This window comes from Rhinatrema bivittatum, chromosome 6 (assembly GCF_901001135.1).
Source record: "Rhinatrema bivittatum chromosome 6, aRhiBiv1.1, whole genome shotgun sequence".
NCBI lineage: Eukaryota > Metazoa > Chordata > Amphibia > Gymnophiona > Rhinatrematidae > Rhinatrema > Rhinatrema bivittatum.
The window spans coordinates 27,793,107-27,804,023 of NC_042620.1; positions in this window are offsets into that span (position 1 = coordinate 27,793,107).

The following is a 10,917-nucleotide window of genomic DNA, read 5'->3' on the forward strand; positions in this document are numbered from 1 at the left end:
AGTCCCTTTGTCATATTCCTTCTTCCTTCTGACATTCAGTTGGCCTGGTGCCTGTTTATGTGGCACTGATATATGCAGATATTTTGTAGACTTAGCTATTTATATTGATTACATCATGATCTTATTAGAGATATCTGCAGCATCTGATACTTTAGAATATGCTATACTGCTTTCAAGGTTACATTCTTTTGGAATATCAGGCAATGTCGTAAAATGGTTTTCTTCTTATTTAACTGACAGAACGCAAGTCAGGATTGGTGCAGTGTGTTGCAATTGGCTTTCAGTGTCCCCTGGCATTCCTATCAGCCACCCTATTTAATATATGCTTGGCCCCAATTTGCAAGGTTCTCGCATGTCTCAGCATCAATTACAAAATCTACGCAGATGACATACAATTGTTGTGTTCGACGGTCCACAGGGCAGGACCGTGGACCATCGCACTTACCTCCTGCCCCGAGCCTGGAATAGCCACCTCTGACACCAGGGAAGACCTCCCTGTGGATGTGCAGCAGACCACCGTGCTCAACCTGTCTCCTCTGCTGCTCTCTCTGATGCTGGGGAGGACCTCTGCCTGGACGCGTAACAGGCCACTGCACCTAGCCTACCTCTGGCGCCGTTTCAGCCTTGGGCCCTTCCTAGGGCACATGCATGTCTGACGACGACCCTCTTAAAGGGCCCACAGCGGGAAAACACCAGAGGCACCCAATGATGATGTCACCAGCAGAGACCTATAAAAGGCCACCTCAACAGATCTCCCTTGCCTCTGCAACGGGTCGGCTACCCAGCGTTGTACTAGTTGCCACTTCGAGTTCCTGGTATTTGTTCCTGTGTTCCTGATCTTTGTTCCTGCATTCCTGGTCTTCATCTTGGCAGTCCCTGGTCGTCTTCTCTGAGTTCCATGCCTTCATCTTGTGGTCAGTCTTCAGTTCTTCATCTTCATCCTGTGGTCAGTCTTCAGTCCTTCAGTGTCTCCATGTGCCCTCCTGTGCTAATCCTTGCCTCCCAGTCTATCTATCCATCACGTCTGCCCTCGTATGGATCTCTGGTTTGACACTCGACTATGACTGAACTCTGCCTGCCCCCGACCACCAACTGATTCTCGATTACAGCTGAACTCCGCCTGCCTCCGACCACCGCCTGCCTCTCAACTACGTATGAATGCCACCAGCCCTGACCGCTGTCTGCCTCCAACTACGCCTACGCTTAACCTGCCCTGGACCCTGGCCTGTGACTTGTCTGACTCTACAGATCTCCACCTCATCCACAGAGGCCCACACCCAAGTCCTGCTAGCCCCAACACCAGAGGACTCAACCTAAGGGGAACGAGAGCTGGTAAAGGTGAAGCTCCAGGTGGGCCTGTGCCATAGCCAGCTCTGCCAGCCAACACTGAGGGCTCCTCCCTACAGGATGTGTCAACTCCACCTCGGCCCAAGGGTCCACGTCCGCAACAACAATTCTTTGTAACATGTACCTCAAAGGCGAGACACCTTTGACTTGGTTTCCTTAAGCCTAAACTCAGTAAGGCACTGGCTGGTCCATAACAGATTACAACTAAACATTTCCAAAACTGAAATTTTACTGCTCTCAGGATAAAATTTCAATCATATACAATTCCTACTACTTTCATATTTCAAGGACACTGCCTACCAATTGTGCAAAAGGATAAGAACTTGGGTGTTATGTTAGCCTGAAACCTTTCCATGAATCATATTTCTGTGGTTGTAATATGTTCCTTCTTTAAACTTTGCTTGTTAAAGCCAATAAAGCCTTTGTTGGAACCTTGAGATTTTTGTTCAGTTTTGCAGTCTTTAGTCTTGAATTATCTTGATTGCTGCAGTTCTTTATATCTTGGTCTCTTTTGCAAATGCCATCTGTCCTTAACAAACTGTGCAAAACACGGCAGCAAGGATTCTAACTGGAACTAGACTTAGAGAACGTTTCGCCTGTTTTGTCATCCCTTCATTGGCTTCCAATAGCGTGGCGCGATCAACATAAGATGTTAACCTTGATTTATAATCTACTCAGTAATGACTCTCTTCTTGGCTAAGCACTATCCTCCACCTGTACAAGCCTGCAGGGCATCTGTGCTCCACTTCAAAGAACGTACTGGAAGTCCTAACACCGAAACTGGCTAGATTGGACATTACCCAAAACCAGTTGTTGCTTATGGATCTCCATCCCAGAGCACCTGTGAAATGCCTCTTGTTTAAAGACTTTTTAAAAAAGGCATTGAAAACTTACCTTTTCTTATGGCCTGGATTGGCCACTGTTGGAAACAGGATGCTGGGCTTGATGGACCCTTGGTCTGACCCAGTTTGGCATTTTCTTATGTTCTTATGTTCCTTCAGCTCCATCTCTCTGGATCCACTATAGTAATCAGCCTTTTGGCTTTCGATATTCAGTTGTATACTTTTTTTTTTGTTTGTTTTTTATTGAGCTTGCATGTGTTTGAATTACGCGTGTTCACTTTGTAAACCACCTTGGATTTATAGTGGAGTGTGGGATATAAATCTTTAAAAATAAAGCAATGTTTTACTCAATGGCTAGGGTGGTAGGATCCGTGCCTTCAATTATTCTTAGTCCTGTGACTCAATATTTTGTAAATCATTAACTGTGCCATCAAGCTAAAGATGAGAGACGATAGTTTCCCAAAGAGGGTGGGGGGGAGAAGTCAATATCCACTCCTAAAAGGTATGATTGGAAAAAGATGTTTCTAAACTTATTAAAAAACAAAATAAAAATAGTGCCCCCCTCTAATCCTAGTCTGTAAGCCTCCACAACAGACCACACCACACAGTCACACTTCCGGAGTCAGCATGATCATGACTGGTGCTTTTGATTGCAGGTCATTTCATAGTATGGTACATCTTCCCGCATAATCAATACAATGGCAATACACCGCTGTTAATGAGCTTCATAACCGTGGGGGGGGGGGGGGGGGGGGTGACCTTCAGGAGGCTTTTCAGTTGTGCATGGAAATCAGATGAAATGAATGGCAAAAGCCATAGCCCCTTCAGTAATCCCAGCTTTAATTATGGTGGTCAGTTATCCGATGAGTTGTCCCGAACATTAACAACATTTTGGGGAGTTACGACTTCTCTCAGCAGCCCTAGCATTTCAGACCTAGCGCTTATGTTGCAATCGCTCTTCGGCCATGTGTCTGGATTAATACTCCGTCACGTAATGTTTCCCCGTGCCTTTTGGCTTTTCCTTATTGTCTAATTAGCATGTGGGCGTGATTTATCCAATCTCGTCTAATAATAATAATAAATTGAATTCCATCAGTAAAATTGGAAACATTAGCAAGTCCAAACCTGGCACTGCCGAGCTGAAAGTCTGACATCATTTCTTAGCAAGGTTGCTTACATGTGAATTGTGTGCATGCACTTTACAGCAAAGAGCATCCTGCCCAGTTTCACTAATCTTAAAGAGAGCTGAGTGAGGAGAGATCCTAGCTGTTGAATGGGGCCATTTCCTTGCTGTTTGAACTTTCAAAAGTACAAGACAGCCACAGAGAAGATTCCAAAACTGCTGCCAGCCACCGGAGCTTTTGAAATTTTCCTCAGAGAATTAAAAATTGCTGATAACAAAGGTGGGCGTGGAGACACTTCTTTCTAATAAAGAGTGTTCCTGTGCCGTGCGTTCCCTGGGGTGCGGGCGGGTTCTCTTTCATAATGCTAACAACTCCTTCAGTGATATTCTTGATTAACCAGGAGGACCCCCTTGCCATAAGCAAGAAAGCCCAGCCAGGATGCAGCCCAACTTGTTTTTCCGGGATGAACAAAGAACCCAGCTGGTCTTAGAATTCTCCGTCATGATTCTAAGTGATCTCATCACCAACCTGTCCCTTTGACCATGGCTTTCACAAACGTCTTGTTGATAATTAGGATTGTTATTTTGCCACTTTGATTTGGCCGATTATAGTTTTTTTTTTAATGTTTTGGTTTTTTTTATTATTGTGACTGTATTAGTCTATTAAATCGGCAAACATATTTTCGTTTGGGCAGTACCTTTCAGAACACTGGCATGGTGGGATTGCACTGGTTCTGTGCTCTTCGTAGTCCCTACAACCTTTGCCTTTCACTGCTGCCCCTGAGTAAGAAAGTGTAAAAGGCAGGTTTCTTGTGTTGGGAGACTTGGTGCAAAATATTTTGCTTGACTGGTCAAAATCTTGTGGAAATTTTCATGGGAAAAGGCAAAAGCCCTTTAGGATCACGCGGTGACAGAATGTCCTATAGAAACCTTCAGAACACCTTAATAGACTGCTCCCAGCAGTCTGGGCCCGGTCTACCTTAACACAGGGCATTCTGGGTACAGGGCGTCTCCTCTGAGCAGGAATAAAGTGTAGGCTGACAGGAGAGCAAGACAGGCCTCAGGGAGAAGGAGAAGGCAGCTCCTTATATCACAACTGACCTACTGAAAGTCTTTTGCTGACGTGGTACAAGGTAAACAGTTTGAATTTTGTTTGTTGTGTGAAGAATAAAGTTGTGCAAGAGGAAAAACTGGATTCCGGACTGTGATTCTGTCCTCAGCCAGCCATATGCAACTGAGACATTGTTGCGCTCGCCAGCCACAAACCACCGCAGCTGGCTACCCTCACCTTTCGGGGCAAGAGGCCCACTCCAACCCGTTGCAGGCACGGCCCACCACGCTGCCAGCTCCGCACTCAGGTCCGGCAGCAGGGATCCGCTGCTTCCGCCTCACTCGACGCCACCGACGCCATCTCTCCTGCCAGTCCCCCTATGAGCGCACGTCTCTCTCTCCAGTTTAAAGGGCCAGCGGCAGGGAAGTTCCCTGCGGCCCCGGCGGATGATGTCAGTCCAGGGAACTATAAAACCCAGCCTTGCAGCTTCCTCCTTGCCTCAGCAACAGGTCCCACTCTGCTAAGAGTAACTGGTTGCTCCTGACTCCATGTTCCAGTTCCTGACTCCGTGTTCTGGCTCCAGACTCCGCATCCCAGCTCCTGCTCTTGTCCTCCGACACCATGACTATGTCTCTAATTCTGACCTTGGTACATTCTCTGGATTTCGCCTTGCCTGCTGCCTGCCTCGACCTCCTGCCTGCTCTTCGGTTCTTCCTTGCTCGCCGCCTGCCCTGACCATTGATCTACACCTGGACTCCATTGCTTGCTGCTGGTCCCGACCTCTGGTATGCCTGACTCTGTCTGTCTGCTGTCTTCATGGGATTCATCACCATCCAGAGACCTGCGCCTAAGCCCAGCCGGCCCCAGTACTTAAGGGCTCAACCTGCGGGAAACGTGGGCTGGTCTTGGTGAAGGTCCTGTTGGGTCTCTGCACCGATCATACCCACCTCCCTACGACGAGGACCTGCAGGTGCTTCCCTCCTGTAAGTGGCGCCAACCTCGTCTTGGCTCAGGGTTCCACCAACGAACAGTTTGCTGAGGCCATGGACCCGGTGTATCTTCCTGGCCTGCAGGCCATTCCTGGCTTGGCCCAGAAGATTCACCAAAAGCAACTGTGCCTGGACATGCTGGTGGCTACCGTAGAGTGCCTTGCAACCCGCTTAGATGTTTCTTGCCCTACTGGTGCCAATACTCCAGTTGTGCCTGCAGCAATGCCTGCGACGGTGACTCTTAGCCTCCTAGCTCCTCCCCGGTACACAGGAGATCCTAAGCAGTGTCAGGGTTTTCTGAACTTATGCTCCATGAACTTCGCCCTGCAGCTGGTCCAATTCTCCAGCGATGCCGTCAAAACTATGTTTATCCTCGCCCTTTTGGACAGGAAGGCCCTGGCCTGAGTCTCTCCTCTATGGGAGCGAGGAAACCCATTGCTGCAGGATTTACCTCGTTTTGTGCAGACCTTTAAACAGGTCTTTGACAAGCCCGGGCGCCTAACCACCACCGGTTTTGACCTTCTCCATCTCCGCCAGGGCTTGAAGACACTACCGGAGTATGCTATTGAGTTCTCCACCTTGGCCGCAGAGCAAGGCTGGCAAGAGGATAGCATCCGAAGTATCTTTCTGGAGGGACTATCTCCTTGGATTAAAGACAAACTAGCAGAACGAGAATTCCCACATATCGACCTTACAGGAAAAATAGACCGTCACCTCCAGCAACATCTTTGGGAATCCAGGATGCCCCACAGGCTGAAAAACCTTGCACCGTCCGTCTCGCTCCCCCTGGCGGTGAACCCCCCCAGCAGAGGCCAGTCTGCCTCACTCAGAAGAACCCATGCTGTTGGACTGGAGCCACCTCAAGCCTGAGGAGAGGCAACGGAGGCGCACAATGGGACTCTGTGCTTGGAAGGGTCACCTCCTGGCACAATGCCCTAAGAGGCAGGGAAACTACTAAGCCTAGGTGTCAGTGGGGTGATGACCCTAGGCTGTGCTACTCCTGCTCCCCAATATGCGATTCCCGTATCCATTATTCTTCCGTAACACACTTTCCCTACCCTGGCACTAATAGACTCTGGTGCCAGTGGGAACTTCATCCTGAATGACCTAGTTACTCAACTAGCCCTACCAAAGCTTCCCAGGGTACCACCGCTTGCAGTCTCCTCCATCCACGGGGATCCTCTTCCTGGCTGGATCACTCAGATCACCGCAACGCTGCATTTACATACTGGCGTCTTGCACGAGGAGACCATTAGCTTCCATGTCCTTGAGAAATTGGTGCACCCTATCATCTTGGGACTGCCGTGGTTGCAGCTACACTCTTCAGTATCGACTGGGGCACACTGCAGCTGAGCTCATGGGGGCCCCACTGCCGGTCTGCTTGTATTCTTCAGGTTCAACGACACTCAGTCTCTCTGACAATGGCTTCCTTGAACCTGCCTCCCCAGTACACAGAGTTTGTGGATGTCATCTCAAGAAAAATGGCTGATACACTTCCAGAACACCGACCATTTGATTGTGCCATCGACCTCCTGCCAGATACCATGCCGCTCCTAGGCCGAGTATATCCTTTGTCTCTTCTGGAGACTAAGGCCATGTCACAGTATATCCAGGAGAACCTGGAGAGAGGATTTATCTGGCCTTCACCTCTCCAGCGGGAGCTGGGTTCTTCTTTGTCACCAAGAAAGACAGTACACGCAGGCCTTGTATTGACTATTGAGGCCTGAATGTCATAACTAAGAGGGATCATTATCCTTTGCTCCTCATTACAGAGCTCCTGGACCAACTGCAGGGAACCAAAGTCTTTACTAAGCTGGGTGTGTATAACTTGGTCCGGATTAGACCAGGCAATTAGTGGAAGACCGCATTCAACATGAGAGACGGTCACTATGAATACCTAGTCATGCTGTTCAGCCTTTGTAATGCCCCCGCAGTGTTCCAGCATATGATGAATAAGGTCTTCCAGGACCTGTTACACACAAGTGTCATAGTATACCTCGATGATGTCCTCATCTACTCCAAGGATCTCCACTCTCACCAACGGGACGTCAGGCTAGTTCTACAGAGATTGCGGATCCACAAACTGTATGCTAAACTTGAGAAATGTCTGTTTGAGCGCGAATCACTCCCCTTCCTGGGGTATTTCATATCCAGTACTGGATTCCACATGAACCCAGAGAAGGTCTCTTTCATCCAAAAATGGCCCCAACCATCTGGCCTTCAGGCACTGCAAAACTTCCTGGGATTCATGAACTTCTATAGACACTTCATTCCTCAGTACTTCCAACTTGTTGCTCCACTCACTGCTCTCACTAAAAAAGGGGCCATTCCCAAGAAGTGGCCTCCTGAAGCAGTTACAGCATTCAACAACTTGAAGCAAACCTTTCTTCAAGACACATGTCTGCATCACAAGGATCCTTCACATGCAATTATCCTGGAAGTGGATGCCTCCTCCATGGCTGTGGGAGCAGTGCTGAGTCAACACTCCAACAAGGGAACCTTACAACTCTGCTCCTTTTTCTCCTGGAAGTTTTCCCCAGCAGAGAGGAACTATGGCATCAGTGATAAAAAAAACTACTGGCTATCAAATTGGCCTTCGAAGAGTGGCGCCAATGGTTGGAGGGTGCTCAGCATACCATCACTGTGTACACCGACCATAAAAACCTAGAGTACCTTCACCACACCCAGCGCCTGAATGCCCGCCAGGCCCGCTGGTCCTTATTCTTCAGCTACTTCGACTTTTTGCTACGCTATAGGCCAGCTTCCAAGAACACCCAGACAGATGTGCTCTCACGAGCATTCAAGGTGGAGGATGCACCTGAATCCCTGGGCTACATTATCAACCCGGCGCTGATGCCCCTGGCCACAACCCAGCTGGCTCCTCCCAGGAAGACCATAGTTCCACTGCAGCACCACCAACAGGTATTGGAGTGGGCCCATGACTCACACATTGCAGGTCATCCAGGAAGGACCCGAACCCTGGAGCTGCTACAGTAGTACTACTGGTGGCTGCACATGGAGAAGTACGTCATCTGTGCCCAACAAAAGCCCATGATAGGACGACCTTGGGGGCTGTTATAGCTGCTGCTGGTGCCCAAAGAACCCTGGACCCATCTGTCCACCAATTTCGTGGTGGACCTTTACCTCTCAAGCAGCTGCCATGTCATTTGCGTCGTCATAGACCACTTCTCAAAGATGGCTCATTTCACTGCTCTTCCCAGCCTTCCTTCAGCTTCGGAACTGGCGAAACTCTTCACCACCACGGACTTCCACAACATATCATCTCTGACCGAGGGGTTTAATTTACTGCCAAATTCTGGCGCTCGTTGTACCACAAGTTTAACATTCAGTTGGATTTCACTACCGTCTATCACCCCTAGTGTAATGGCCAAGCGGAGTGAATGAACCACACCTTGAAGACTTTCTTATGGTCCTTTGTGAATGACCGCCAAGATGACTGGGCCACCCTTCTCCCTTAGGCCGAATTTTCCCACAATTTGCACATCAACTCGACTACCGGGTCCTCACCATTCCTCATTGTGTACGGGAAATAACTTGCGCCACCGCTCCCTATAACACTCTCAGTACCTTCCCCAGTGACCCAGTTGACCACCCAGGATCTCCAGGAACTGGGCTCAAACTGAAAATATGATCCAGGAAGCGGCAGAGAAAGCAAAAAGGACAGCAGACAAACACTGGTGGTTGGCGCCCCAATTCAACCACGGGGATACGGTTTGGCTCAGCACTCGCCACATCAAACTCAGGGTACCTTCCATGAGATTGGCCTCTCGCTGTATCAGACCTTTTTTGATCATCTGGCATATTGGACCCATCATGTATCAGTTGCAATTGCCTTCATCCTTGAAGATCCATAACAACTTCCATGTATCCCTCCTCAAGCCTCTGGTCCTGTCGTGGCCCCACCGAAAGCTTCCTGAACCCTAAAACCTGTCATCTGAGGATGATCAGATTTATCAGGTAAAGGAGCTCCTGGATGTGAGATGATGCCATAAGAGATAGGAATACCTGATTTCCTGGGAGGGCTTCGGTCCAGAAGAGAACACATGGGAACCCACTTCCAATATCTTAGACAAAGGTCTGCTTAGACAATTCCACATTGACCACCCCAAGAAACCCCTTCCCTCGGGAAGGGAGCGTAGAGGAGGGGGTACTTTTGTGCTCACCAGCCACAAACCACTACAGCCGGCTACCCTCACCTTTCAGGGCAGGAGACACTCTCAACCCCATGCAGGCCTGGCCCACCATGCCCCCAGCTCCGCGCTCTGGTCCGGCTGCAGGGATCTGCTGCTTCCACCTCTCCCGATGCCACCGATGCTGTCTCTCCTGCCGGTCTCCCTACATATGCGCACACGTCTCTCTCTCCAATTTAAAGGGCTAGCAGCGGGAAAGTTCCCCGCGGCGCCGGCAGATGATGTCAGCCTGGGAACTATAAAACCCAGCCTTGCCGCTTCCTCCTCGCCTCAGCAACAGGTCCCACTCTGCTAAGAGTAACTGGTTGCTTCTGATTCTATGTTCTAGTTCCTGACTCCATGTTCCAGTTCCTGTCTCCGTGTTCGGGCTCCTGACTCTGCATCCCAGTTCCTGTCTCCGTGCTCCTATCCTCTGACCCCATGACTGTTTCTCTGGTTCTGACCTCTGTATTTTCTCTGGATTTCACCTTGCCTACTGCCTGCCTTGATCTCCTGCCTGCTCTTCGGTTCTTCCTGCTTGCCACCTGCCCCGACCATTGGTCTCCACCTGGACTCTATTGCTCACCACCTGCCCCGACTTCTGGTACGCCTGACTCCATCTGTATGCTGTCTTCATGGGATTCATCCCCATATGGAGACTTGTGCCTGTCAGCTGGCCCTGGTACTCAAGGGCTCAACCTGTGGGGGACATGGGCTGGTATTGGTGAAGGTCCTGTTGGGTCTCCACACCAACCGTACCTGCCTCCGGACGATGAGGACCTGCAGGAGGTTCCCTCCTGTAGGTGGCACCAACCTTGTCTCGGCTCAGGGTTTACCTGACCAACAGACATATGGTGTCAGGTTGGGGATTTTCTGCACTAAGCGACTGCGCAGGCAGAAGTCCAAGCTTCCTAGAAGTGTCTGAATAGAGAGGAGTTTGTAGAAAGTGTCTGCACTGGCAGGAACTCTGCTTTATTAAAGGAAGAGAGAATTTTTTTTTTTTGGTGAAAGCATTCGCTCTAAGCACCGCACAGATAAATGCTGGTTTAACGTGCACAGAAAAGAAAAACACTGTACTTGACCCCCTCTGTATAGTCAGGGGTCAAGTAGCTAGTATGGGCTGGAGAGGCTAGCAGGATTTTTTTGTTTTCCTATCCCAGGAGAAATGCATGCAAGGGTTTATTTCCTGGGGAGGAGAAGGAAGAGGAGCCTGGAGGGCTTTGGAGAGGTGCACAGTAATGGAGTACAATGTCTTGGACGTTCTCCAGGCCCAAGAGCCGGCTGAGAGGGATATCCTGAGACAGAAGACCTGGCAGATGAAAAGACCAACCAATTCAATAGGGACAGCGAAGCCACTCCCAGAGGCCATGGATGT